The sequence below is a fragment of the Lissotriton vulgaris genome, chromosome 4_1 (genome assembly GCF_964263255.1).
Source record: "Lissotriton vulgaris chromosome 4_1, aLisVul1.2, whole genome shotgun sequence".
Classification (NCBI taxonomy): domain Eukaryota; kingdom Metazoa; phylum Chordata; class Amphibia; order Caudata; family Salamandridae; genus Lissotriton; species Lissotriton vulgaris.
This window is the reverse complement of record NC_141691.1, coordinates 307,229,870-307,255,575: the sequence shown is the minus strand read 5'-3', so window position 1 is coordinate 307,255,575 and position 25,706 is coordinate 307,229,870.

The following is a 25,706-nucleotide window of genomic DNA, read 5'->3' as shown; positions in this document are numbered from 1 at the left end:
ATTGATTTAAAAGACACTCCATTGTCAGATCCAGATGGCACGCTGTATGTGGATGGGTCATGTTTTAAATTGGAGAATGGTGATGTGACTGCTGCTTACGCAGTAACGACTTTGAAGACGATTGTGGAGACTGCAAGAGTGAGTCAGAATTCTGCCCAAGCTGCAGAATTAATAGCTTTAACAAGAGCGTGTGTTTTAGCTAAGGGAAAGAGAGTGAATGTGTTTACAGATGGTCAGTACGCATTTGGCGTGGCCCATAGTTTTGGCCGTTTGTGGAAAGAAAGAGGTTTCATTACGTCCCATGGGACTAAGATTCAACATGGTCAGCTAGTTAACGATCTGTTGGAATCTCTAACCTTGCCGACTGAAGTTGCGATTGTAAAGTGCAGTGCTCATAAAGCAATCACGGATGATGTTGGTCGTGGGAATGCTTTTGCTGATGAGACCGCTAAACAGACAGCTAGAGACATGATGAGCAGAATGTATGTTGCTACGTCTGCAAGATGGATTGCTGAGTCTGGAATGTGTGAGGATACAATGGAAAGTGTGAAAGAGATTCAGAAAGAGGCAACTGAGGAGGAGAAACGTGCATGGAGAGAAAGTACGGGCAAGTTGGATTCGAGTGGGTGTTGGATTGATTTGACAGAACAACAGCGTTGGATGTTGCCTGATGCGTATGTGCTTGCAGTGGTGACAATGGCGCATGGAGTAGCGCATATAAGTTCTAAAGGAATCTGTAAGATGTTGGCTCCAGTCTGGAAGAATGATGGGATCAGTAAATGTGCAGAGAGAGTGGTGAAAAATTGTATGGTATGCCTGATGCATAATCCTGGCAAGGGAACTCCAACTCCTGCTGGTCACTTCGCTCCTCCTTCCTGTCCATTTGAAGTGATTCAGTTAGACTTCATTCACATGGATCACTGTAATAATCTGAAATACGTCCTGGTGGTAGTCTGTGCTTTTTCCAGATGGATCGAGGCATACCCACTAAAGGACAATACTGCCCTATCAACTGCCAAAATTCTTCTCAAAGAATATTTCCCTAGATATGGTATGCCACGGATTGTATGGTCAGATAACGGAAGTGAGTTTATAGGGAAAGTTATGCAGAGTGTGTGTGCCGGTCTGGGCATAAAACAGAAGTTCCACAGTGCGAACCATCCCCAGTCTGCTGGTTTAGTTGAGGGTTACAATGGCACCCTCAAACTAAAACTAGCTAAAATACAAGCATCCACAGGCTTATCCTGGCCAGACGCACTTCCCTTGGCTTTGTTATCAACGAGAGCAACTGTACACTCTAGAGTAGGGCTTAGTCCCTATGAGATTGTCTTTGGCCGCCCGGCAAATGTGTGGGGTGTGCCTAGGCCTAAAGAGTTTTGTTCTCTAGAATATCCTATGTTGATCGACTACCTTTACGACTTGACTGCTAAATTGAGTCTTATTCACCAACAGGTTTTCGATGCATTGCCAAAGCCTCCGGAGAGTCCAGGGCATCAGCTGAAACCCGACGATCAAGTTGTAATCAGAAACTTCGCGAGGACGAAGAACCTTCAGCCCAGATACGTCGGCCCCTTCCAGGTCCTGCTTGTGACAAGAACCGCAGTTCGTATAGCTGGTCGCAAGCACTGGGTACATGCATCTCATGTCAAACGTGTACCTTTGCCACTTCCTTACGACGACTGGGTGAAGAAAGGAATTGGTGCCTCCGAATTTGAAAAAAACGCCAAAGTTCATCCCTTTCAGCGATGCCGAATTGATTACCGACACTCCGAAATCTGACTCTCCTCCTGAAAAGACTCCTTTGAACTCTGAACATTTGTCCCCTGCATCAGAAAAAACTCTGTCATCTGCGAACCTGAACACTGCAACAGCTACCAGTGATACGCTATTTGCCGATCAAACAGTACCTGCAAGGCAAAGATACAATTTACGACCTCGTAATATGGACAAATAAAGCAGGCAACTGCCCATTGTGATATTTTGAAATTTTGAACTTTTGCCTTCAGCCAGGAAGTTTGCTATTGTGTTATTGTTTTTAAAATTGCCTTGCCGTCTGGGTAGCCGTAGGGTCGTGGCTGTGTGCCTAGTTGAATCTGCGGGGGTCTGACACAAGGTCGATCTTTCTGTTGGTTCTGGGAACTCCCAGGGCTGATAGAGGCATTTTCATCTACGTACACATCATCAGTGGTCGCGAGCGGATTGTAGAAGATGGAGCTTCCTGCGCTGCAACGAGAAAATGTGATTTATGTTCGCAGAAACAGACTTTACAGAATCCTTCACAGCAAATGCTTTTTGATACAACGTGCCATTACATTTTTGATTGTTTTGATAACGTTGGTGGGTGGAATCGTTTTCGGTATGAGTTTGATTTTTGTGCCAGTAACCACAGTACCTCCCCTTGATCCTGCTACTTCTACTGTTTCTTCTATACACTCTTTTCACTCGTTTCCTGAACATGAGCAAGCTCGACGCTCAGAATTCATTAATAACACTTTTGTACAGCTCTTGCACCAACACCAACTGGTAGTTAACACTACAGACTGCTGGGTGTGTGGCTTGATACCCCACACAATGGATAAAGGCATTCCCTACCTGGTTTTGCCTTTCAGCTATAATGGATCATTTCAGGCCCTTCAAACCATCTTTGCTTATGCCCTTGAAACCTATCCTCCGCGTCCACCACGTTCCACTAAATATAACTCTGCCAACAAAGCTTTAGTCCAGGGAATTATTGACATGATCAAGGACGTCAATAATACTCCATCTTACCCTAGAGACGAATTGCGAGTATATTTGAGTTGGAATTCTTCAGAGTATCGCCTTAGTTTGGGAGAAAGCAAGCGTAAAAGCTCAACTCCAATCTGGGTCGTACCTCACCGAGGTCAGGTCTGTTTGCAAGGTAATGGGAGAAATCCGAGAGCTCAGCTAGGGAGGAGTGAGTGCGTAGAGACTTACGTGTTTCCGGCTAACTCTTCCCCTGCGTTTCTTACTGCTAGGGGTACCTACTTCATCTGTCGAACCAGAGCTTATACATGGTTGCCTGCCGACTTTTCAGGATCATGCTATATTGCTCGATTGTTGCCTCCAACATACACTGCTTCATCTGACTACCACAAGACCAGAGTAGCGAGAGGTGTCTTCAGCAAGGAAGATACTGCTGGTCAGGAAGCTGGAGACTTCTTCAAAGGCTTCCTTCCGTTCTGGGGGCCTATGGCCAATAGTAGAAACATACGTCAGCTAACACGGGTAGTTGAATCTACTATTACCGAAACTGCTGGTGCCCTTAGCAATCTGACAGCTGAGCTTCAGGCGGATAGACTCATGACGTTGCAGAACCGTATGGTTCTAGACGTTATACTTGCAGATCGAGGTGGGGTATGCAGAATGATCCAATCGAGCTGCTGTGTCTTTATTCCTAATAATGCTCCAACAGTCTATGAGGCGATCTCTAAGCTACACAAGATTTCCGACTCTATACACGTAGACAAGGGAAACTGGTCCTTCATGGAGTGGTTTTGGACTCTGATCTCAGCGTGGGGATGGAAGGTTCTAATGGTCATTGGTGTCATCTTAGTATTCCTATTCTCATGCTGCCTGATTATCCAGTGTGGTCCTGCTCTGTGTAGTCTTTGTGCTGCAACTTGTTTTAGGAAACCACCTGCGTTTGGAGAAAAGGCGCGAGAAAGGATGATGATACAACAGCATGTCACTGACCTGATGAGCATAGACTTAGACTCTGACATAGACTGAGTAATTGCCTATGTAAGGGCAAAAGGAGGGTCTGAGGTTCCGTGACGATTTGAACCCGTGTTTTCAATATTGTCGGAAATACATAATATTGGTATCAGCGAACCGCAAATGATCCATTTAGCATATCCTGGTGTTTCGCTATGCTACGAGCAAGAGTACTCCTGTTACCAACACATTTCTGATCTACCCATGGCATCCATCTTAGATCATGGCAGCAATTTTGTGTTTCTTGCCCTCACATACGCAATAACCTCTAAACACTTCATTTCGATTAAGGACACGTAGCCTTAGCCGGAGATTCACCTCTTCCGTGACACGTACACCTTGGAACAGAACATGCTGTAGCTGCATGACTCGACAAAGGCTGCCTCCTCTGCCCGAGGCCAGCCCTACTGAACTGGTTCTCGTGTCCATTGTCCCGATCATGATTAGGCGGCCGAAGCCGTTAGCCTTGCCCATTTACAACCCACAAACATCCCTTATCCCACTTTCCTATCTTCCACACCTGGCTCCGTTCCTTTCTTTCTGAATCTTTATTAGGGGGAGGTAACGAAATTTACGATGAGGCGGTCCGGCTCTTGAATGCAATATTGACAAGGGATTGTGATGAACTAGTGGGAACCCCTCTTCGTAATGTTTGGCTTCAGATATTATCGACGGTTCCTGTGTAAACGCCAAATATTTATTGTTTTAGACACAAAGGTTTTGGGAATGTATTACATGTAAAGAATTTGCCCCCAGCTTAAAATTCAGTATATAAGGAGCAACCCTCTTTGTACAAATGGAACAGGCTCCTAGATTCTGCCCGTGTGTAGTATCTGTGACTTCTGTGTCCCTGCAGTAATAAACCTTTGGTCTTTGACGCCACCATCGAGAAGCACGTGTTTCTGTTCATTTGTGCACCAAGACAGGTGGAACTCCGGGGTCTTCGGGTGTTGTTCCCTGACACCTCTGGACGGAACCAAAAAGTCCAGAACTCCAGTGCAGACAAAAGATGCCTGATGGTTCATCTAAAGGTCAATGGATACCTCATACCCTTCCTTATTGACAGTGGCGCAGCAGCCAACTTCATGCCATGAGAACGTTTCCGAGAACTTCAGCTGGAACCAACTCTTACTTCATTAAACATGCAGGTAGATACTTGGGCTGTGCACAAACCACTTGACAGCCGTGGATACTTTACGGCCAACATACAACACAAGAAGAAATCGATTGACACAATCATTCATGTACTAAAACAAAAAGTGTCAGGTGTCTGCCTTCTTTGTTTTACAACAGCTGCCAAAATGGGACTGATGTCCATCAACTACCATATTCACTCACTACTAGACCTGGTGCAATGATTCCTATCTTTACTCTGAGAACTGGGCAAACTTAAGGCATTTGGGTCCAGCTCTACATCAACAAGGATGTCTGCTCAGTGTTCCAAAGACATTGCAAGGTTGTGTTTGACTATCAACAGGCAGTTGAAACTGAGATAACAAACCTGCTGTAGCTGGACATCATTGAACACTCGAAAGTCGCCACTCCATAGGTCTCACCAATTGTAGTTGGCCTGAAGAAGGATACTAAAAGTGATGTGCACATATGTGTCAACATGAGGCATCTCAACAGAGCAATTGAACAGGAGAGACACCCAGGACCACATATTGCTGACATGAAAGTCCAACTGAATGGGAATCATCTTTTCAAAATAAGACCTGGACTAAGGCCACCATCAGCTAGAGCTTGAGGAGAACTGCAGATATATTTCAACCTTTTCTACACATATACAATTTTTTTATACAAAAGACTCAATTTCAGCATCTCCTTAGCCGCCAACGTTTTTCAAGATGTAATTCACCGGATCATACAACCGGACCCCAACGCCATTAACTAGAGTGATGATATTTTAGTCTTTGACACTATAAAGCAGGTGCACGACAAAGGACTCCACTATGGGTGTGATCACCTATCAGATGTGGGTCTCACACTAAATGGCAACAAGTGCGAGTTCCACAATATGTGCCTTAAATTCTTCAGCCACATTTTCTCAGTGGAAGGCATGATTCCTGACCCCGATAAGGTGATGGCTCTCTCAATGATTGAACCTCCAAAGGATGCCAGCATGCTGTGTTCTTTCCTGGGCACGGCCAATTACTGCACACAATACATTAGAGAATATGCAACCATGAGTGCTCCACTGCGTGACCTCACCAAGCGCCCTTCCACTGGTCTCTGGGGTGTGAACGCAGTGTCCAGGACATCAAAACAGCAATTGAAAACAGCAACAGTCATGGGCTATTTTTATCCATCGCTACACACAGAATTCATGGTGGATGTCAGCCCTGTGGGACTACGGGCCATATTGGCACAACACAGTGGCCACCCAGGAGCCCAGAGACACATTGTAGCCCAAGCCAGCAGGAGCCTCTCCGATCCCAAAAAGACCTACTCACAACCTATTAAAGAAAGACTCGCAGTTTTCAATGAGTGTGAACATTTCCACATCTTCCTGTTCGGGAAGGATTTTACAATCATCATGAATCATCAAGCATTACTTATCATTTTTGTAAAGCTCAAAGTGAAGATACCCCCACACATTGAGTGATGGGGTTATGCCTGCAAGAATACAACTTTGACATGGTTCACAAACTGGGCAAGGAGTACACCTTGGTCGACTACTTTTCCAGAAGACAGCTACAGATAATCAAGTCACCACCTTTGTTAGCCGATGAGCACCTCAACTTCATCCTCCATACACGCACTCTGCCGTCCCTCTCTCTATCTCTCTCACCCAGGTCACCTCTGCCAGTCATGAGGATGCCAAACTCACCAGGGTCAAGCAGCTCATTGCAACACAAACACATCAGTCAAGCAAAAAAAAGGGGGAGACACAGAGGACCACAACAAGTACTACAACGTACAAGAGAAACTAACTGTAGCAAATGAAGGAATAGTTTTAAGAGGGTCATGCAGAGTGCTCCCCACCTGCCTTTGACCAAAGGCCATTGAGCTAGCCCATGAAGGGCACTGAGGCATTGTAGATACCAAATGTGTCCTACGAGAAAGACTACCATTCACTCGGTTGGATGAACAAGTAGTAAACGAGCTAAAAGCCTGCCACATCTGCACCTGCCTATCACCAACAATGAAACTACAGCCAATGATGATGTTAGACCTTCTGCAAAATGTGAGGGAACGGGTTGCCATTGACTTCTTTGGACCACTTAAGAGTGGCAAATACTTGCTGGTTCTTATGGATGAATATTCGTGTTTCCTTCTTAAGATCATCTAATCCATAGGGCATTCCAAGGTAATCAAAGCACTCAAATACATGTTTGCCACTTGGATAATCCCCAAAATTCTCAATGGGAGAGATTTCAGAGACTCATCACACTACTGTGACCACAAGCAAATGGAGTGGTGGAACGTTTCATTCGCACACTCAAAAGAACTGTACAAAAGGCACAAGCCAAACGGGTAACAACCGGCCAAGCTCTTTGTCAAGTCTTGCATGCCTAGATCACAACCCACACTAAGTGACAGGTGTCAGCCCTGCCACGCTCATGTTCGGCTGGAAAATCCACACCAATCTCCCTCACTGATCAAAGGAAACTCAAATAGATAAGCACAAACTACGAACTGCTGATGCTGAAAAGAAAGAGAAGATGAAAGCCATTGGGGGCACAAAGAGAAAAGCACGGAATGACCACATGGGGGAAGGAGATTGGGTGATAGATAGAGAGAGAGAGAGAGACAGTGACAGGAAGCAGATCCTCTTTTTATGTGGAACCACTGCAAATAGCTGAAAGAAAGTGAACTATGGTGACCACCATGAGGCCATGAAAAGCAATCAAACATAATGCATCACACTTTAGATGAGCATGGCTGCCACCAAGAGCATCTTCCACTGAGCAGGGCTCAAGCAAGAGCATCCCTGAATCCACCGACAGGGAGCAAATGGAAGTGAAAGCAAGTCAGCAAGTTTGCCCAGCTGTGAACATCCCGAGGTCTGGGTGTCTGATACATCGTCCAAAGAGACTGACTGAGGAGATCTAGTGGTTGATGCCAAGTACTGACTTGGCATTTAACTTGGGGGGAGGTATGGTGCCAACAACAGGACCCTGAGGACCCCACCTTCCTGGGTTCAACAGGAAGCCTGTTGGGGTTGGAGGAGTTTTTGGTCGGAATAAGGGGTAAGGAGATAGCTGTGATGTCATGTGTGGTGTGAATCACAATGAGAAAATAAATGTTCTCTGTTAGACTTGGTACCATTGGCGTGGGTCTCCCTTCTATTTTTGCTGTTGCCTCATGTATTTTTGCTGGTGTTAGATGCTTTGGGCACTGTGCCACTGCTGTGCAGTGCCAAAGTGTGAGTGCTCCCTGTTGTAAATTGATGTATGGATTAGTGATTCCATGATTGGATGTTTGGTTTACTTGTCATATTTCAAAGAACAGAGGTCCTAAGGAATCAAGATATAACAAGAAGATAACAATATAGACTACAATAAGTGCTATATTTTTGAAACACGCCCAGCCGGACGTAAGTTTATTCATAGGATAACATGAAGTTGTGTTGGCCCAAGGGGAGGCCAAAGATAGTGGCAAGATAGGGTACAGTCCTGTACCTATCCCGAGAGGTTTAGAAGAGATAAACCAGGAAGAGGGAGATAGAACAAGGAGGAAGCTTTTCAGGCAAACAAGAAGTTTTTGAGCCAGAAGGTGACTTGTAGTTACAGTAAATGCAGTTACAACAAATTCACCCTGCAGTGTCAACAATTTCAAATAACCATATTAAATAATATGCTACACTGCATATTGCGTCGACGTTTCGATCCCTAAGGGCTCACAGTACAATGGGATCATCATCAGGACTATTTTTACAGTTATTGCCTGCAATACATAAAGCCTGTAAAAGAAAGAGGGGGAAGAAATGACAATATTTAGGCCTAGGCCCACAGCAAGGAAAAAATAAAAAATAACCAGAGAATACTCGACAGGGCACAATTATAAGGTTAAAACGGCCATTATTTGAACTCGCCGGTTCTTTGCTGGTGTGTTTGTGATTTTTAAAAAAATATTATTTACAGGTGAAAAAGTGCTGAAAAAACGGCGCAGTGACATGGGTGTCATTCATCGAAACTTGTGCTATATCCGTGGTGACATAGGGGACGCTTTTGTTGCATTGTCGTGCTCTGTGATGAAGTGACTCAGTGAGTGAAATAGTGCCTAAGGGCAGTCACCTTTCCAATCAGAGCAGGATTAAGTCATTGGGGGGGCCGGGGTTTCAAGGTGTACTTCCCTGTGCAGCGTACTGGGTGCTGCCAGGTAAGAAGAATTATCAGTTGGTCGTGCTGCCATTTACTGCAGGGGCCGGAGTTTCAGGGTGTACTTCCGTTTGCAAGGTACTGGGTGCTGCCAGTTAAGAAGTAGCAATTAAACATGCTTCCAAGGGTGTGCAGTCTATATCGTTTTTGCACTAAGGGGTAATGCTTACCTGGCGCTAAAACTAGTCGCCTTTGAATGGAATGATTTTGCACCGGAGGAAAGGAATTTCAACCCGGTTTGCAGCATCAATTGCTAGGGGATATTAAAATGTAGCCATTAGACCAATGGTCAGATTGAATCATTAAACCATTAGCAGCACGGAGGAGGGGAGGGCTTACCTGGCCACATATGGTGTGGGCCTTGTAGACGTGGAGAAAAATATCTGTTATTATCCGTGTTAACGAGGTTTCCTTCTGATGGATCCTCGTGGTTGCTGGGGGTTAAATTTAAAATTAGTGGCGCGGCTCCGAGGTTGGGAGTGCTACAGATATCCGCTTTAAGTTATGGCTGGCTTACCTAGCTACATGTGTTGTAGCCGGGGGCGTCGGAAGGAATAGGCGCTCTTCTTTTTTGGGGAGGCTTAGAGTCAAACCGTCCAGTTGCTGGGGACAAAAAATAAAATAACTGGATGAAGGGCCGGGCTCCGTGGGTGACGGAGTGTTCCGTCACCCACATCAGACACTAGTACAGTGCACTGAGTGTGCCCAGTGCGTTTAATCCAAATGCTGCTGGTGGGTCTGCAGTACTGGTTGTGTCACCCACAGAAGCAGTATTGTAAAATGTGTCTAAGGTCTGCCATTGCAGAGCCTGCATACAGTCTGGTACTGTCAATCTGACTGGGCAAGTGCACCCAATTGCCAGTCCCTAAACCTTCCCTTTTCTTCATATCAGTCGCCCAAGGGCAGGGTGCATTGTAAGTATAAGGTAGGACAAGCCCTGATGTATGTGGCATGTCCTAATAGTGAATTACAGCCATTTTTATTTTTTACTATTGCAAGGCTATCAGTTCTCTATAGGCCAGAATGGGCTGTTAGATTATTACATGTTTATAATCCTAACAGTCTCTAGAACATGGTAGAAATATGAGTTTAGTATGCCTGGACTCAGAATAATAAAATACATATTTTAGTGAAGTTTATTTTAATATTCTATGTTTGCAAATACCACTTTTAGAAAGTATATATTTGCTTGTCTAACCATTCAAACCTGTCTCTGCTAGTTTGTGGATTCCTTTGTCGGGTTTTGTGAGTGACAGGGCTGGGGGATTTCAAGAGACATGCTGAGTCACCCAGTGGTAAATAGAGAGATCTGCATCTAGATGGGAGGGAGGAGTTGCACTTGAACCTTGAATAGGGCTGTACCCGCCTTCCACAATGCTGGCTCCACCCCCTGGGGAGTGGCTGATGTCTCTGCCCTGCACACTGAAAGAAGAGAAGGAGTCCTGTCAACAAAGTGCTCCAGGACTGTACTTGCCTTCCACAATGCTGGCTCCACCTCCGGTGGGGCACCTGATGTTTCTGCCTTGCACTGTGAAAGGAAAGGAAAAGTCTGGTAACAGAGTGCTTCAAATCTGGTTTGGTCTGGGCAAAGGCCCCTCTCCCCTCAGAGAACAAAGGATTTTTGGGTATAAATATTAGGACCCTGGTCACATGAAATTAGATCACTTTTGGACTACAAGAAAAAACCTTTACTGAGAAGAGGAACCTGAAGAAACTGAGGAGAGCCTATTCCCAAGCAGAAGTGCTGCTTGGGGGATTGGCCTGCTGTGGGTGCCTTACTGCCAAAGGAAGGAGAAAGGAACTGTGTGTACTTTGCTTTCAACTTGTGAAGGGTCTCCTAGGGCTTGGAAAAGAGGTTGCCTCCTGCTGAAGTCTTAGGGACAACAGACTTCAACCCCAGAGATCCCCAGAGTTCTTTTGGAAGTGCCTGCAGCTGTTTTGGGTCTTCTGAGGAACTGCGTGTCGCAAGGATCGCGACCCAATGAGAAGCACTGCACCGCATCGAAGAGAAACGTGCCGCAATGAAGAGGAAGCGTGTCGCCGTCGCTGCTGCTGCCATCGCAACTCTGAAGGAGGGTGTCGCCACTGTAGTTTTCACACTGCACCGCATTAGAAGAATCTCGCAACGAGGTCAAAGCGTGTTGCCGTCGCTGTGCCTGCCGCTGGAACTGTCGCACTGAACCTCCTCGAAGAAGCGGTATAAAAGGGGGTGGTGATGGACGGAGCATCTGAACCAATCAAACACTCACACCCAGTCAACAAATCTAGGTTTAATCCATCATCGTTCTTTAGCCCACTCTCTCACCCCAGTTCAGACATGGCCATATGCAAATCAGTCTGACCCTGTGCCTCATGGGAACAGTCCAGCCCGAACTGTCAAGCCATGCCTTCCCTGGACCGGAAACAAGCTTCCCAGGACAGGTTTCTGGCATTACAGCCGTCTTTAGCCAGGCTGGCTTGAATCCAGTGGCAAAGTGAGCAAGGGACTCACGTCTGAGCATACCCTGCCAACTTATGGCAAACAAAGCAGTACAAAAGGGGGTGGTGATGGACGGAGCATCTGAACCAATCAAACACTCACCCCCAGTCAACGGATTCCAAAGTGTAATGTGCTTCTGGGGGGCATCAATGTGCGGGCACTGATTGACAACAGATATTCCATCAACATCATGGCCCAGTCGATGATGCTCACCCAGCCAGCCCCACCCGTCCTGAGACCTACCTTGACCAAAGTTTTTGCCCTGGATCCACTTCTCCTCTACCTCTAGCCGGAGTGTTCACGGCTGACATTGCACATGAATCTTGATCAACACAAACCAAAATCTTTATTACTAAATAGGGCAGTGGAATGTTACTAAGCTGCCGGACATTGGAACGTCTTCATCTTTTTACTTTTGCATTTAGTGTACACCAAGAGAATGTGGATGAATGACTTGCCCAGTTCGCACCATCGTTTGAGGGCATAGGTTGCTTAAAGAACAGACTGATCAGACTACACATTGATGATTCAATCCAGCCAGTAGCTTTGAAATATCGAATGGTGGCGTTTTATCTCCGACCCAAGGTGGAAGCGGAACTGAAGAAGCTAGAGCAGGTGGACATTATTGAGAAGGTTGATGGGCTCACCACATGGGTATCTCCCATTGTTGTGTCCTGCAAGCCTAAACAGCCTGGAGAGGTACATATATGCGTAGATATTCGACTACCCAACCAGGCCATCAAAAGGGAGTGACACCAAACTCCTGTGGTCGATGATATCGTGGCCGAGGTGAGTGGTTCGATGTGGTTTTTAAAGATGTACTTACACGCTGGCTATAACCAGTGGATGTTAGGTTCCGCATCTCGAGCTCTCACCACTTTTTTCACCCACATAGGCCTGAGGAGGTACAAGTGACTCAGTTTCGGAGTCTCAAGTTCGGCAGAGGTATTTCAAGACACAATTAGAAGTGTGCTGGCTGGCCTGGATGGAGTTTTCAATGTTAGTGACAACATTTTAGCTGTGTTCCAATGTTTAATAGATAACGGATTGACACTCCATAGGTTGAAGTGTGAATTTCTCCAAAAGGAAGTAGCGTTCTTCGGATATCATTTCTCCCAAAGTGGAGTGTCACTAGATCCCCTCAAAGTACAGGATATTCAGGCGGACATTGGCCCCCACCACTGTGACCGGGGTGAGAAGCTTCTTGGGCATGGTTACATACTTTTACAGATTCATACAAAATCTTACTGACCTCACTGCTCCCCTAAGTGTATTAGTCAAGTCAAATGCCGTCTGGAACAGTGGGCCAGCACAGGAGGGGGCTTTCAATGCCACGAAATGTTCCCTGTCGGCTGAAACCACCTTAGTTTATTTTGAACCAGAAAAGGAATCAGAACTGTCAGTTGATGCGAGACCTATGTGCCTCAGAGCAGTATTCTCACATCAACAATGTAACAGCTAATGGGCCCCCGTGGCGTTCTCCAGTCAAGCACCGACCGCAACAGAACAAAGATACTCTCATATTGAAAAAGAAGCCATCGCAGTGCACTGGAGTTGACGTCATTTGTATTTGTATCTTTATGGATAACCTTTCATTCTTCACACGGATCATAAACCTCTCATCCCATTGCTCATGGGGTCATCATCTAACGCCCCACCATGAATCGAAACTTGGGTCCTCCAACTGCAAGCATATCACTGTACAGTGGTCTTCCCTTCAGGAACTCAGAACAAAGCAGATTATCTATCCAGTCATTCCCGACCTCCAACCCAGAGTGAAGAACTTACCGCAGAGGAAGTGGAAGAGAATGTCCAATTTGTTGTAGAACGCTCAAGGCCACTTTCAACTCCTTGGAGAAAATTGTTGAAGCTACACAATTCAATGAGTGTCTTCAGCTGAGCATTTCTGCAGTGCAGTAAGGAAATTGGAACACTCTATTTGATAAGACCACCTACCGCACAGATGACGCCAGGAAAGGTTTGGCTTCCCAGCACAATGTGCAAAATGAGTTGGCGGTGTCTCCAGAAGGCTGCCCAATGAGAGGGTCACGTCTAGTTGTCCCTGGCCCAATATGGCCCATCAACGGGTCATAAAAACAAAGCCTGCTTAACGTGTAAGGTGTGATTTCCCTATCTGGACACCCTGGGGGAGTAAGATGTCGTCAATGTGCACTGTGTCAAGCTACAGGTCCTGCTCATCCTCCTGCACCCATTATCACATAGGTCATTCCCCATTTCCCTGACAACGTGCCAGTGCAGAATTCGGAAGTCTACCGGAGCGGAGGCACATGCTACTGGTTATGGATGATTTTTCAAAGTATCTAGAGGCTGAAATCCTGGAGTCCATTACCACTAGCCAAAACATCCCTCGGCCGAAGAAAATCATGGCCACTCATGGATTACTCAAAGAATTGTGCACTGATAAATGCCCTCCATTCTTGAGCCAAGAATTCTCTGATTATCTACAATCAAGGGGTGTCAGCCATCATAAAATAATGTCCCGTAGGCCCCAGGGACAGGGAGAAGTGGAGCGTTTTATGCACACTTTGAACTAAGTCATCAGAATCCCTTTAGCCAATTGACAGAATGTTGACTGTGCTTTGAATGGGTTTTGAAGAGAATATTGCCTGACTCCTCATTCTACAACTCATGGGAGTCCCATGTCACTGTGCATAAACCGCCCGGCGGGTGATGTCATTCCACACCTAGATATTGTGTCCTCTCATAAAGAGCAAGTAGCTGACACGTTGCAGAGGTGGCACGTGAAAAATGAACATATGCCCAGACCATGCAGGGCCAGACCAAGTTCTGTCACGGTGGGCGATCTGTTGAGGGTGAGAAGTCGGCACTCTCAAGGGAAGTTCACTTTGCCGTTTGAACTCGAACCTTGGAATGTGCAGAAGGTACAAGGAACAATGGTAACCACTAAAAAGGATGAAGCAACCATTACAAGGATTGTATCTTTCTTAAAGGAATGTCCAACTACTGTGAACAGTCCGCAGTCTGACTCCAGTAGCACACGGGGTGTTGAGGTGTCATCGTAGGATAGATGTTGGCCTGTTGCTCAGCCGGCTCATTCCGGGTCCCCAAGGATGGACGTCTCACCTTCTGATGATGGGAATAGCTCTTCCCCAGCCCGATAATCACAGCTGTCAGCCGACTGAGATGCCTCATCTCTTCACATGGAGTTGAGAGTGTCATCTGAAGAGATAAGTCGTCAAGGAACAGGGAGATATCATGCTTGACCAAACCCAGAGAAGTTGCCTTGTTTGAAAGATTTTCTGATATAACGAACAAGCAGCTGAAGATGGAAGATGTTCTCTGTATTTTTTTGAGGGTGTTTTATTTTGTTGTGTTTTGTTTCTTTCTCTGTTTGGTTTTTTGTTGGTTGAGAAGGAATGTTATGTTCACGTTGGTGGACCATTCCCACCATTGTAATTACTGGAGGGGTGGTTTAGTGCTGTCCCCTCTCACACATTTCCTGATGGTCACGTCCGTGATGTGAGGGTAGGGGAAGTTATAAATAAATGGATTGGAGGCATGGTCTCTAGACCGAATCCAGTAACCAGTGTGTGGCCATATATGTATTTCCGGTACAGTACGAACCAGGCCCGCGGTATCGGATACAGGCCTGGTTCCCAACATAACACTACCCAGTTCCTTGACACCTCACCAGTGGCCTGCTTTTTTTTACACTGTCTGCTCATACTTTGTTGCTGAGCTGGTGCCTGCCAAAGTCTTTTGTCTTTGGAATTCTTACCTAGCACTACCTGCCCTCTGTAGCCCCCTGCGTTTCCATATTTATGAGCCAGGTAGGGCTAGTGACTGGAAAGACATATATTGCCCTTTTCTTAAGTATGGCCTGTGATCAAGTTCAGTCAGTCAGTTTGCAGGTCATCCTCATTTTGCTGGGTGAAGCAGCCATAAATCCCCTCAAACCTGAAGCAGAGACATTGGATATTGTTTCTTCACAAGACCTGTCCCTGCCTGTTATACCATTTGTGGTGTGCAGTATGTAAATGGTCAATAATATTGTTTTTTGTGGAGCAAATGGTGGTGTTTGCATTTCCATGCTGATGTTAATTTACCTGTTATGTTAAACAATTGTTCTTTTTATCTTGAAACGTTTTTCTTTGCAATACACATGCTCATATTCTGGTGGAAATAATGGTTCATACTGTAATTAGAAATGCATGTCCCAAAACCAATATTTTCGAAATTATATATTTAAATGGGTGATTTATGAACTCTTACTTACATATACTGAGCATCTAGTATGCAATGATCTCCAAATAATCTATCCTACTCCAAATTCAAACTCACCTTTAGACAACATTAAGGTTTAAAAAATATGCAGTAGCTGCTGGTGGTTTTTGAAAGTGTAGGACCGTAATACTTGCTCTGAATTCCAGTGAGCGAGAAAAGCAAGCACGTCCAACTTCTGGGAAGGAGCTTCTCCCTCAAACATTTTTTGAAAAAGAAAATTGGTCAAATTGTGTATTTTAAGGCACAAGTTTCACAAATACATGCTCAAATACCAGGCTTTGAAATAGCATTTAATAAATACTGAAATACTTTAATAGTGTGCCAAATTAATACAGTGACACTACCGAGGAGCTGACCCCATTTTATTCACAATGTGCACTGAGTGTCTCTATATGTCAGTAATTGCCTATACGTCAGCAATTCCCTCCATTGTACAGGGCTAGAACTTTGGTATGGATGACTCAGATATGCCACAGGCACTCTATTAATGCCAAGAGTTACATAAAATATGCCAGTATCAAAATGTTGTGGTTGGCTGCATCCATACACGATTGGCGACTCATATGTCGAAATCACAAATACTAAGTTAAGGGGCAAATTTGTACATGGTTGCCTGTTCTCACCCCACTCCTTCCTCCGCCCCCACTAAATAGGACAATGTTGCCCTTCCTAATGCCAAAAATTACCACCAGTATGGTAGCACCAGCATTTTGCTATAGCCAAGAAGGACCTCTAATATGCCAGTGTCTCTATTTTACCAGAGGTGTCCCATTTGCCAAGAATTACCTCTAGTGTGCCAGCAACAGCATTTTGTCATGGGTACCACTCCCTGCATGCTAAGAATTTTGCCATATGTACCCCTGATAATAAGAATTATGCCCAGTATGTCAGCCCCATAATTTCTTTTTCTTTAGTAGATACATGTCACCGCGTTAGTGTAAGGAGCACCACCGCTCCGCGGACACAGGCTGTGTATTCTATGGTGAGAAGGGGTGATCATCGTGTGTATTGTGGACTCCTGTATTAGAAGTCCACCCTTGACTCATACACTGTTCTTTTCGTGCAGAGACATTAGAAACGTTATCACCTCTGAGAGTGACCGTGAAAAATGAACATATGCCCAGACCATGCAGGGCCAGACCAAGTTCTGTCAAGGTGGGCGATCTGTTGAGGGTGAGAAGTCGGCACTCTCAAGGGAAGTTCACTTTGCCGTTTGAACTCGAACCGTGGAATGTGCAGAAGGTACAAGGAACAATGGTAACCACTAAAAAGGATGAAGCAACCATTACAAGGATTGTATCTTTCTTAAAGGAATGTCCAACTACTGTGAACAGTCCGCAGTCTGACTCCAGTAGCACACGGGGTGTTGAGGTGTCATCGTAGGATAGATGTTGGCCTGCTGCTCAGCCGGCTCATTCCGGGTCCCCAAGGATGGACGTCTCACCTTCTGATGATGGGAATAGCTCTTCCCCAGCCCGATAATCACAGCTGTCAGCCGACTGAGATGCCTCATCTCTTCACATGGAGTTGAGAGTGTCATCTGAAGAGATAAGTCGTCAAGGAACAGGGAGATATCATGCTTGACCAAACCCAGAGAAGTTGCCTTGTTTGAAAGATTTTCTGATATAACGAACAAGCAGCTGAAGATGGAAGATATTCTCTGTATTCTTTTGAGGGTGTTTTATTTTGTTGTGTTTTGTTTCTTTCTCTGTTTGGTTTTTTTTTGGTTGAGAAGGAATGTTATGTTCACGTTGGTGGACCATTCCCACCATTGTAATTACTGGAGGGGTGGTTTAGTGCTGTCCCCTCTCACACATTTCCTGATGGTCACGTCCGTGACGTGAGGGTAGGGGAAGTTAAAAAAAAATGGATTGGAGGCATGGTCTCTAGACCGAATCCAGTAACCAGTGTGTGGCCATATATGTATTTCCGGTACAGTACGAACCAGGCCCGCGGTATCGGATACAGGCCTGGTTCCCAACATAACACTACCCAGTTCCTTGACACCTCATAAGTGGCCTGCTTGTTTTACACTGTCTGCTCATACTTTGTTGCTGAGCTGGTGCCTGCCAAAGTCTTTTGTCTTTGGAATTCTTACCTAGCACTACCTGCCCTCTGTAGCCCACTGCGTTGCCATATTTATGAGCCAGGTAGGGCTAGTGACTGGAAAGACATATGTTGCCCTTTTCTTAAGTATGGCCTGTGATCAAGTTCAGTCAGTCAGTTTGCAGGTCATCCTCATTTTGCTGGGTGAAGCAGCCATAAATCCCCTCAAGCATGAAGCAGAGACATTGGACATTGTTTCTTCACAAGACCTGTCCCTGCCTGTTATACCATTTGTGGTGTGCAGTATGTAAATGGTCAATAATATTGTTTTATGCGGAGCAATTGGTGGTGTTTGTATTTCCATGCTGATGTTAATTTACCTGTTATGTTAAACAATTGTTCTTTTTATCTTGAAACGTTTTTCTTTGCAATCCATATGCTCATTTTCTGGTGGAAATAATGGTTCATACTGTAAGTAAAAATGCATGTCCCAAAACCAATATTTTCGAAATTATATATTTAAATGGGTGATTTATGAACTCTTACTTACATATACTGAGCATCTAGTATGCAATGATCTCCAAATAATCTATCCTACTCCAAATTCTAACTCACCTTTAAACAACATTATGGTTTAAAAAATATGCAGTAGCTGCTGGTGGTTTTTGAAAGTGGAGGACTGTAATACTTGCTCTGAATTCCAGTAAGCGAGAAAAGCAAGCACGTCCAACTTCTGGGAAGGAGCTTCTCCCTCAAACATTTTTTGAAAAAGAAAATTGGTCAAATTGTGTATTTTAAGGCACAAGTTTCACAAATACCTGCTCAAATACCAGGCTTTGAAATAGGACTTAATAAATACTTTAATAGTGTGCCAAGTTAATACAGTGACACTACCGAGGAGCTGACCCCATTTCATTCACAATGTGCACTGAGTGTCTCTGTATGTCAGTAATTGCCTATACGTCAGCAATTCCCTCCATTGTCCAGGGCTAGAACTTTGGTATGGATGACTCAGATATGCCACAGGCACTCTATTATTGCCAAGAGTTACATAAAATATGCCAGTGCCAAAATGTTGCAGTTGGCTGCATCCATACACGATTGGCGACTCATATGTCGAAATCACAAATACTAAGTTAAGGGGCAAATTTGTACATGGTTGCCTGTTCTCACCCCACTCCTTCCTCCACCCCCACTAAATAGGCCAATGTTGCCTTTCCTAATGCCAAAAATTACCTCCAGTATGGTAGCACCAGCATTTTGCTATAGGAGTCCCATAAGCCAAGAAGGACCTCTAATATGCCAGTGTCTCTATTTTACCAGAGGTGTCCCATTTGCCAAGAATTACATCTAGTGTGCCAGCAACAGCATTTTGTCATGGGTACCACTCCCTGTAGGTTAAGAATTACCTTCAGTATACCAGTGCCAGCATTTTGCCATATGTACCCCTGATAATAAGAATTATGACCAGTATGTCAGCACCATAATGTCTTTTTCTTTAGTAGATACATGTCACCGCGTTAGTATAAGGAGCAACACCGCTCCGCGGACACATGCTGTGTATTCTATGGTGAGAAGGGGTGATTATCGTGTGTATTGTGGACTCCTGTATTAGAAGTCCACCCTTGACTCATACACTGTTCTTTTCGTGCAGAGACATTAGAGTTACATTTCTCCCGTTCGGGTCTTCTATTTGGATTTAGTACTCACATCTTGTTTTCTATTTCCTAGATTCTGTATTGATTTCACACGACTTCCTATGTTGCTCGTGCCATTAGAACACTCAGAACTTTACTCTTTGGAAATTCGTAGGAAAGGTATGTGAGAACAAGTTGTCTTGAGTCCGTTAAGCCAATCATGCAGTTCCTATTGATTTCGGGGCCCTAACAGTTTATAATTCATGCATTTCCTGTTTTCAGCAGTTTGTGGCAGGAACAGTTTACAAGTCATTCAGTAAGTTCTCGTTGTCGTATGTGCACTCGCCGTTTACACCTTGTTGAAGGTAGCACAAGCTAATGGATTTCCTTTGACGGGTCGCGTTTTTACTAACAGAATATACTTACCTCTCATGTGCAACAATTGAATATGTTTCCTTTGTTTCTTGTTTTCACAAAAAAACCCTGACGAAGGGACACACGCTCTGAAATGCATTGGGTTATAAAAACGATTGTTTTGAATTTGATGTGTTCTCAAAATTGATGTATTTTGTGGGTTTCTACGAAATTAATCAGATGTTATGATTAGAGAAACCTGATAACAGAATGTGGTTTGATACTCCATGTGTAATTTCTTTATTAAAATTGAGTTAATCTCTATACATTGTCATTGTTGATGCGTGTTAGAGTCCTAGTTGCCCACACAGAGCTAGGCCACTGTCATTAGCACCATAATTTTGCCACAAGTGACCCACGTGCTAAAAATTACATCTTTCGTTCATGCAGTTTGTCTGGGTATCCCATTTGCCAAAATTACCCTTCTTCATTCCCACTCACTCAGTCACTCTAGCTCACGCTCACTTACACTGAAGTGTTACTCACTCTCTAACTAAGGGGCTCATTAGCCCGCCATAGCCCCGGGAAATAGGACTGCCCGCAATACATGTGGCGATCCCGCACATACAAATAGGATACGCCCGCCACACTGGTGGGCACATCCCGCATTATTAACATTGCGGCGGGCGGTGCTGAATGCACCGCCCGTCGCAATGCCAAAAAGTGCAATTTGAATATTTGAATGCACAACATGACAGGCACCACGCGGTGCCTGACACGTTGTTCGTGTAAATGCACCCCCCCCATGTGCACCGCCCACCCCCGAGAATCCCTGTGAGCTCGCTACGGGACCCCAATGTTAAAGTCAGCATGCCTTTCCGTGCTCGCAATGCAAATCCCTGCATGCATCCTGATATGAATGGCGGTGTCTAACAGACATCATCACTATATTAAAAGCTTTTCCGCCCGGTCAATTCATCAACCCGGCGGAAAACCAGTACACGGTCTTTCCGTCTGCTGGGGTCCCCCCACCATAGTATTATGGCGGGGCAATTTGCATTGGTGCAGGACAGAATGTCGGGCAGATCGCCAGTGCCCTGTGGGCGGTGGCAATTCGCTCAACATTCTAATGGGCGCCTTAGTCTCACTATTCTGACTCATTAGCTCTCACTTAGTTACGCTCCCTCATGCACATATATGTACACTTGCACTGACACATATTTTAGTTACATTAAAGTACCTGTGCCTGAAATCTTGTGCTTCAGCTGAGGGTTCTGTGTAGCCTGTCAGCCTGTCAGGGCAAGAACACAGCTTCTTCCAGCATCAAGAACTGAAGGAAAAAGCTGGAGTCTGAACAGTGAAGCATAGGCTCCGGGAGTAAGTTTCTTGCCATTTCACCTCACCTTCTCCCATCTTGTCAAAGGGTGGGGTGTGTTAAGTGAGACTTCTCCCCCGTGATGAGATAGGAGAGGTTGTGGTGACAGCACAATTGACAAGTAGAACTGGGCCCTGAAGGGATTAAAACAAAAGTGCACAGTACTACCTGTACCAGTGACACTACAGCATGTCATGTGGAGGTCCAAAAGCCCGGCAGGGCTATGGGGTCAAAGAAGGTGTAGTGTAGTTCCTATATTCCCTATAGGCTCTGCGCATTTTAATAATATATCCAATAGTGTGTATGTAGGACTGAGGTCTACTAGGTTTCTATCGAATATATTAGACTTAATTGTGAGTGCCAGCTAGCTCAGAGGTCACTAGAAACTTTCTCGAATAAACAAGAAGGGATTCGTTTCTGACAACTGCATGAACATGACAACTTTGCTTCCCCAAGATAAAACTGATCATCGGAGTCCTGGAAACAATAGACAGATCTTTCACTCAGTCAATCGTGCATGCTTCCTTTCACCAGAGGTGCAGCGAAATAGATAGACGGGTGTTTTAAAAAAAAAAGGTTTTATTGAACAGTCTTCTTTCTCAAGCATAAGAAATTAACTGCTACAATCAAAAAACTGGTTGTAAAATATAATGCATGCAGTATAAATAATAGAATAAAATAATACTGTAAGAGCATTGTATGGTTCCTAAACCATAGATAAATGCATACATAATTAACAAAGGCTAAAAGTACTCAACTGGTGCTTCTAAAATACGCCTATCCCAGTGTACCTAACCTAAGCTTAGTACGAGGGAAGAAGTAAGTGAGGTGTATCATAAATGTAGTATTTTTTCGCCGATAATCTGTCCAAGGTTTCTCTTAGGGACTAATCAGCTCTGTACCTTAATCTGGAATGAAGAAGGTCAGGCTCAGGACTCGATTTCCCAACAACCCACAAGGGTAGCCTGGAAACACTGGAGCTGGATTTCTCGACAGGAGAAAAGACAGCGTCTCTCTCAGTGTGTCTGCTGGAGGGTCGGCTTACTTCGGCACTTGCTGTAGCAGGATGCGTCGGGCAAGTAGATAGTCGAACTGCTCCAAACCACTGGGTGTTTGCTAAGGCAAGAGTGGGAATATTTATACCTTTAAGTTGTCGCGTTTGACGTAAAGGTGGACATAATAACATCAATAAAGACTCTCAGTTCTTTGAAAACTCCATGAGTTATTGGACTAGTCAGTTCTCAAGCAAGGGAAAGTCCCTAGGAGCTGAAGTAGAGTTTTCCAAGAAATCATTGTAGATTTTCGGAACTAGTGGAAGTAGCCCCACCGTATTTGGAGTGCATGAGCTAAGACTAAATATGGTTATGATTATTATGCCTATATAGGGACATAGGGCTAGATGTAGGTAAATCAGATTTACCGAATCATAAATACCGAATTTTACCGATTCAGTATTTATGAATCAGTAAATCTGATGTAGGTTATTATTCGGTAACAAATACCGAATCGGTAGGATTCGGTATTTACCTATTCGGTAATTACCGAATCGGTATTTGCCATTGATTCTTAAGGGACTTGAAGCCCATAGGAATCAATGGCAAATACAGAATCGGTAAAAATACCGAATTGCCTTTGAAACCCTGTTGCCCCTCTGTTTCTGGCTTGTGTGCCATGTGACACACATATATGCCCTTAGGGCATGTCTGTGTGCCACATGGCACAGGTGTACATGCACAGATGTGCATGTACACAGGAATTCGTTATTTACCATACAATAGTATTACATGGTAAATAACAAATTCTTAGGGGCCTGTGGCGCTGTTTACTGTGCCACCTACATATTAATTTACAGAATAGGTAAATTTACTGATTCGGTATTTTACCTTTTCTGTAAATTTACTGAATCGGTAAATTTACGGATTCTGTAAATCAAAGGCCCTCTACATTACAAAACCCAAATACAGGTCGGTAACGGCCGAAATCGGCCGTTACCGACCGGTATTTGGTCTCCTACATCTGGCCCATAGTGATTTATACCTATATAAGGGCACAATTTGGGAAATGTACAATAGTGTCCTAAAATGGTTCACAACAAAGGACGTCACCAGTTTTGGTCAATATCTCTCATCGCTGGTGCAGGTGCCTCTATGGGCAAATGCCAGCCATCATCCATATTTACTGCCTCAAGTTGTAGCAAAGGTGGGCATATATTTTCTTATACCACTAATGAATAATAGGTTATTATTCACTAAGGGTATTATTTAAAAAAAATCTTTATTCTTTGAAACCGCTCTGTTCCACTGTTCTTGCACCAACATGCAAAGGTGCCTGCTTTCCAAACAGGATTGTTTTTTTATCAGTCCTTTCCCTTCCTGCACCAAAACAATCCTCTGAGGCGTTTTTCTGTTTCTATTCCGCAGCACACATAGAAGAGGAAAAACCAAGGAGAAATAAAGGTATGTCTCCTTGTTAAACCTCCACTAGAAAGGCATAGAATTTTACAACCTTCCCATGATTATCAGTCTTGGTAAATCTAAGAATGCGCCAAAATCCAAGGGCGGATGCGTCAGAACCCCCAGGCTTCACCCATGCAACGCCTCCCTGGGGAAAAGTAACTCAAGGCAGTGACTTGCGCTGCCTGATGTTGCACCAGATTTAACAAGCCACGCAGGGCCGCGCAAGGTGACCTTGGATGGCTTGGTAAATATTATTCTAGATTTCGCATCACCCTTACACTACCTTGCCTTGTGCAAGGGCGATGCAAAACTTTTCAAAATATTCCCCTCCGTGTTTCCAGCTGCCGTGTTTTCTGTCTTGACCAATGTTACTGACCCTACAAGCTTTATAATTCTCAATGTCCCATATTTTTTCTCCCAAAAGTTGCCTCCTGATTCTAATCAAGCAGTATTTTGTGAAAGATCTCACTCCTCTAATGTGGGCCACTATTTTTGGGTGCCTGGTTCCAATCTGACTCTGAATAGGATTGCATTATAAAATCATTCTGCTAAGGTTATCTTGTTAAGATTTTAACTTACTTTTAAACGATGTTCTTTTTTGGTATTTTCTGAATGTAGTTTACTTCTTATCCGAACGTTTACTGTGAGAAGCAAAGCGGTGTATTCGTGCATTTCGTCGTCGTTGTTGTTGATATCTGATAAGGTTTTTTACTATCTAGAGATAATCATGGTCAGGGCCCATTATTGGAATAAGTCTATGCCGTGTAAGGGTGAATACTCTCTGAGTTTGCAATCTATTGATGCAGATTGTGTGGCTCATTTGCATATGCACTCTTCTGCACAATGCCCTCTTACGCATGCTGTCCCGATCAGCATAAGAGAGCCTTTCACACCACGCTTTAGATTTTAACAGCCATCTTATACTAATGTAAATCTTTGAAACGTGTAATGCAAACTGCATAATAAATGCCTGCACCATTGAATGTTCCCTTTCATGCAAAAGCTCAGATCTATTTTTCTATGGAACTCACTGTTTTAATTAATTAATGTCTCATAATTACTCCTCCAGTTGGGCACCGAGCAACGGTCCTTTGATATCAGCCACTGCGGGACTTTCTCTCAAGCTACTGACATCAGCAGTGTGCTTGCTTGCTCAATAGCACTCTTTGTACCACCCAGCGACAAACGCTTATATTAAACGCCATCTCTGGGCTGGTACACCATTGATACTTCCTTTCCTTACTCTTCAAATTAAACTTTATGTATGTTTATATAATACCATGTATCAAACACATATGTTTATGTAATGCCATGTATTGACAGACACACTCAACCGTGCTTTTCTCTGTATAGTGCTGCAGGGGAGGGCGCTTAGAGGCTGCACAAGCAGTAAAGAATGAATCAATGTCAGTAAATCAATTTCTGAACTAGACAGTCCAATGCCCAGATTAACAGAAGGATTCTCGGAGAACTGACTACGTTTTACAGCACCAGATCGTCTACCAAACATGCATACAAGCTTTGGCAAAGACAATTGGCATCGCTTTACCAATGCTTTTTGTTTGCTGCTATTGGCTGTGCCAATACTCGTTAAATTAAACTGGTTTTTGCAAAGACAGTTAGAAAGGGCCAGCAATACTTCTAAGATGGCCGTCATGTTGCCGCAACATGGTGACTAACTTGACATTATACTCAGTAACGTACTGCCTTTTCGGAACCTTATATTCCATACCAGCAAGGCGGCTACCACATTGTGTCAAATGAGACTGCAAAAAGCAAAGCAATGCATCTCTTAACAAGGGGCTTAGTTATCAATAGTGTAGCACTTTAAGTGGCACTGGGACCCAGAGGTTTGAAAGGGAAACTATGTAAAAAATGTTTGTTTTGGGGAGCATTTTAGTCACAAATTAGATATTGTTGTAAATGGTCTGAATAAAGATTGCAGAACTAGCTGTGTAATAGTCTCTCTTTGCGAGGGTTTTAACTATTTTCTTTCCTTTCTGGTTATACTAAAGCGTCTCATGGAACTGCGCT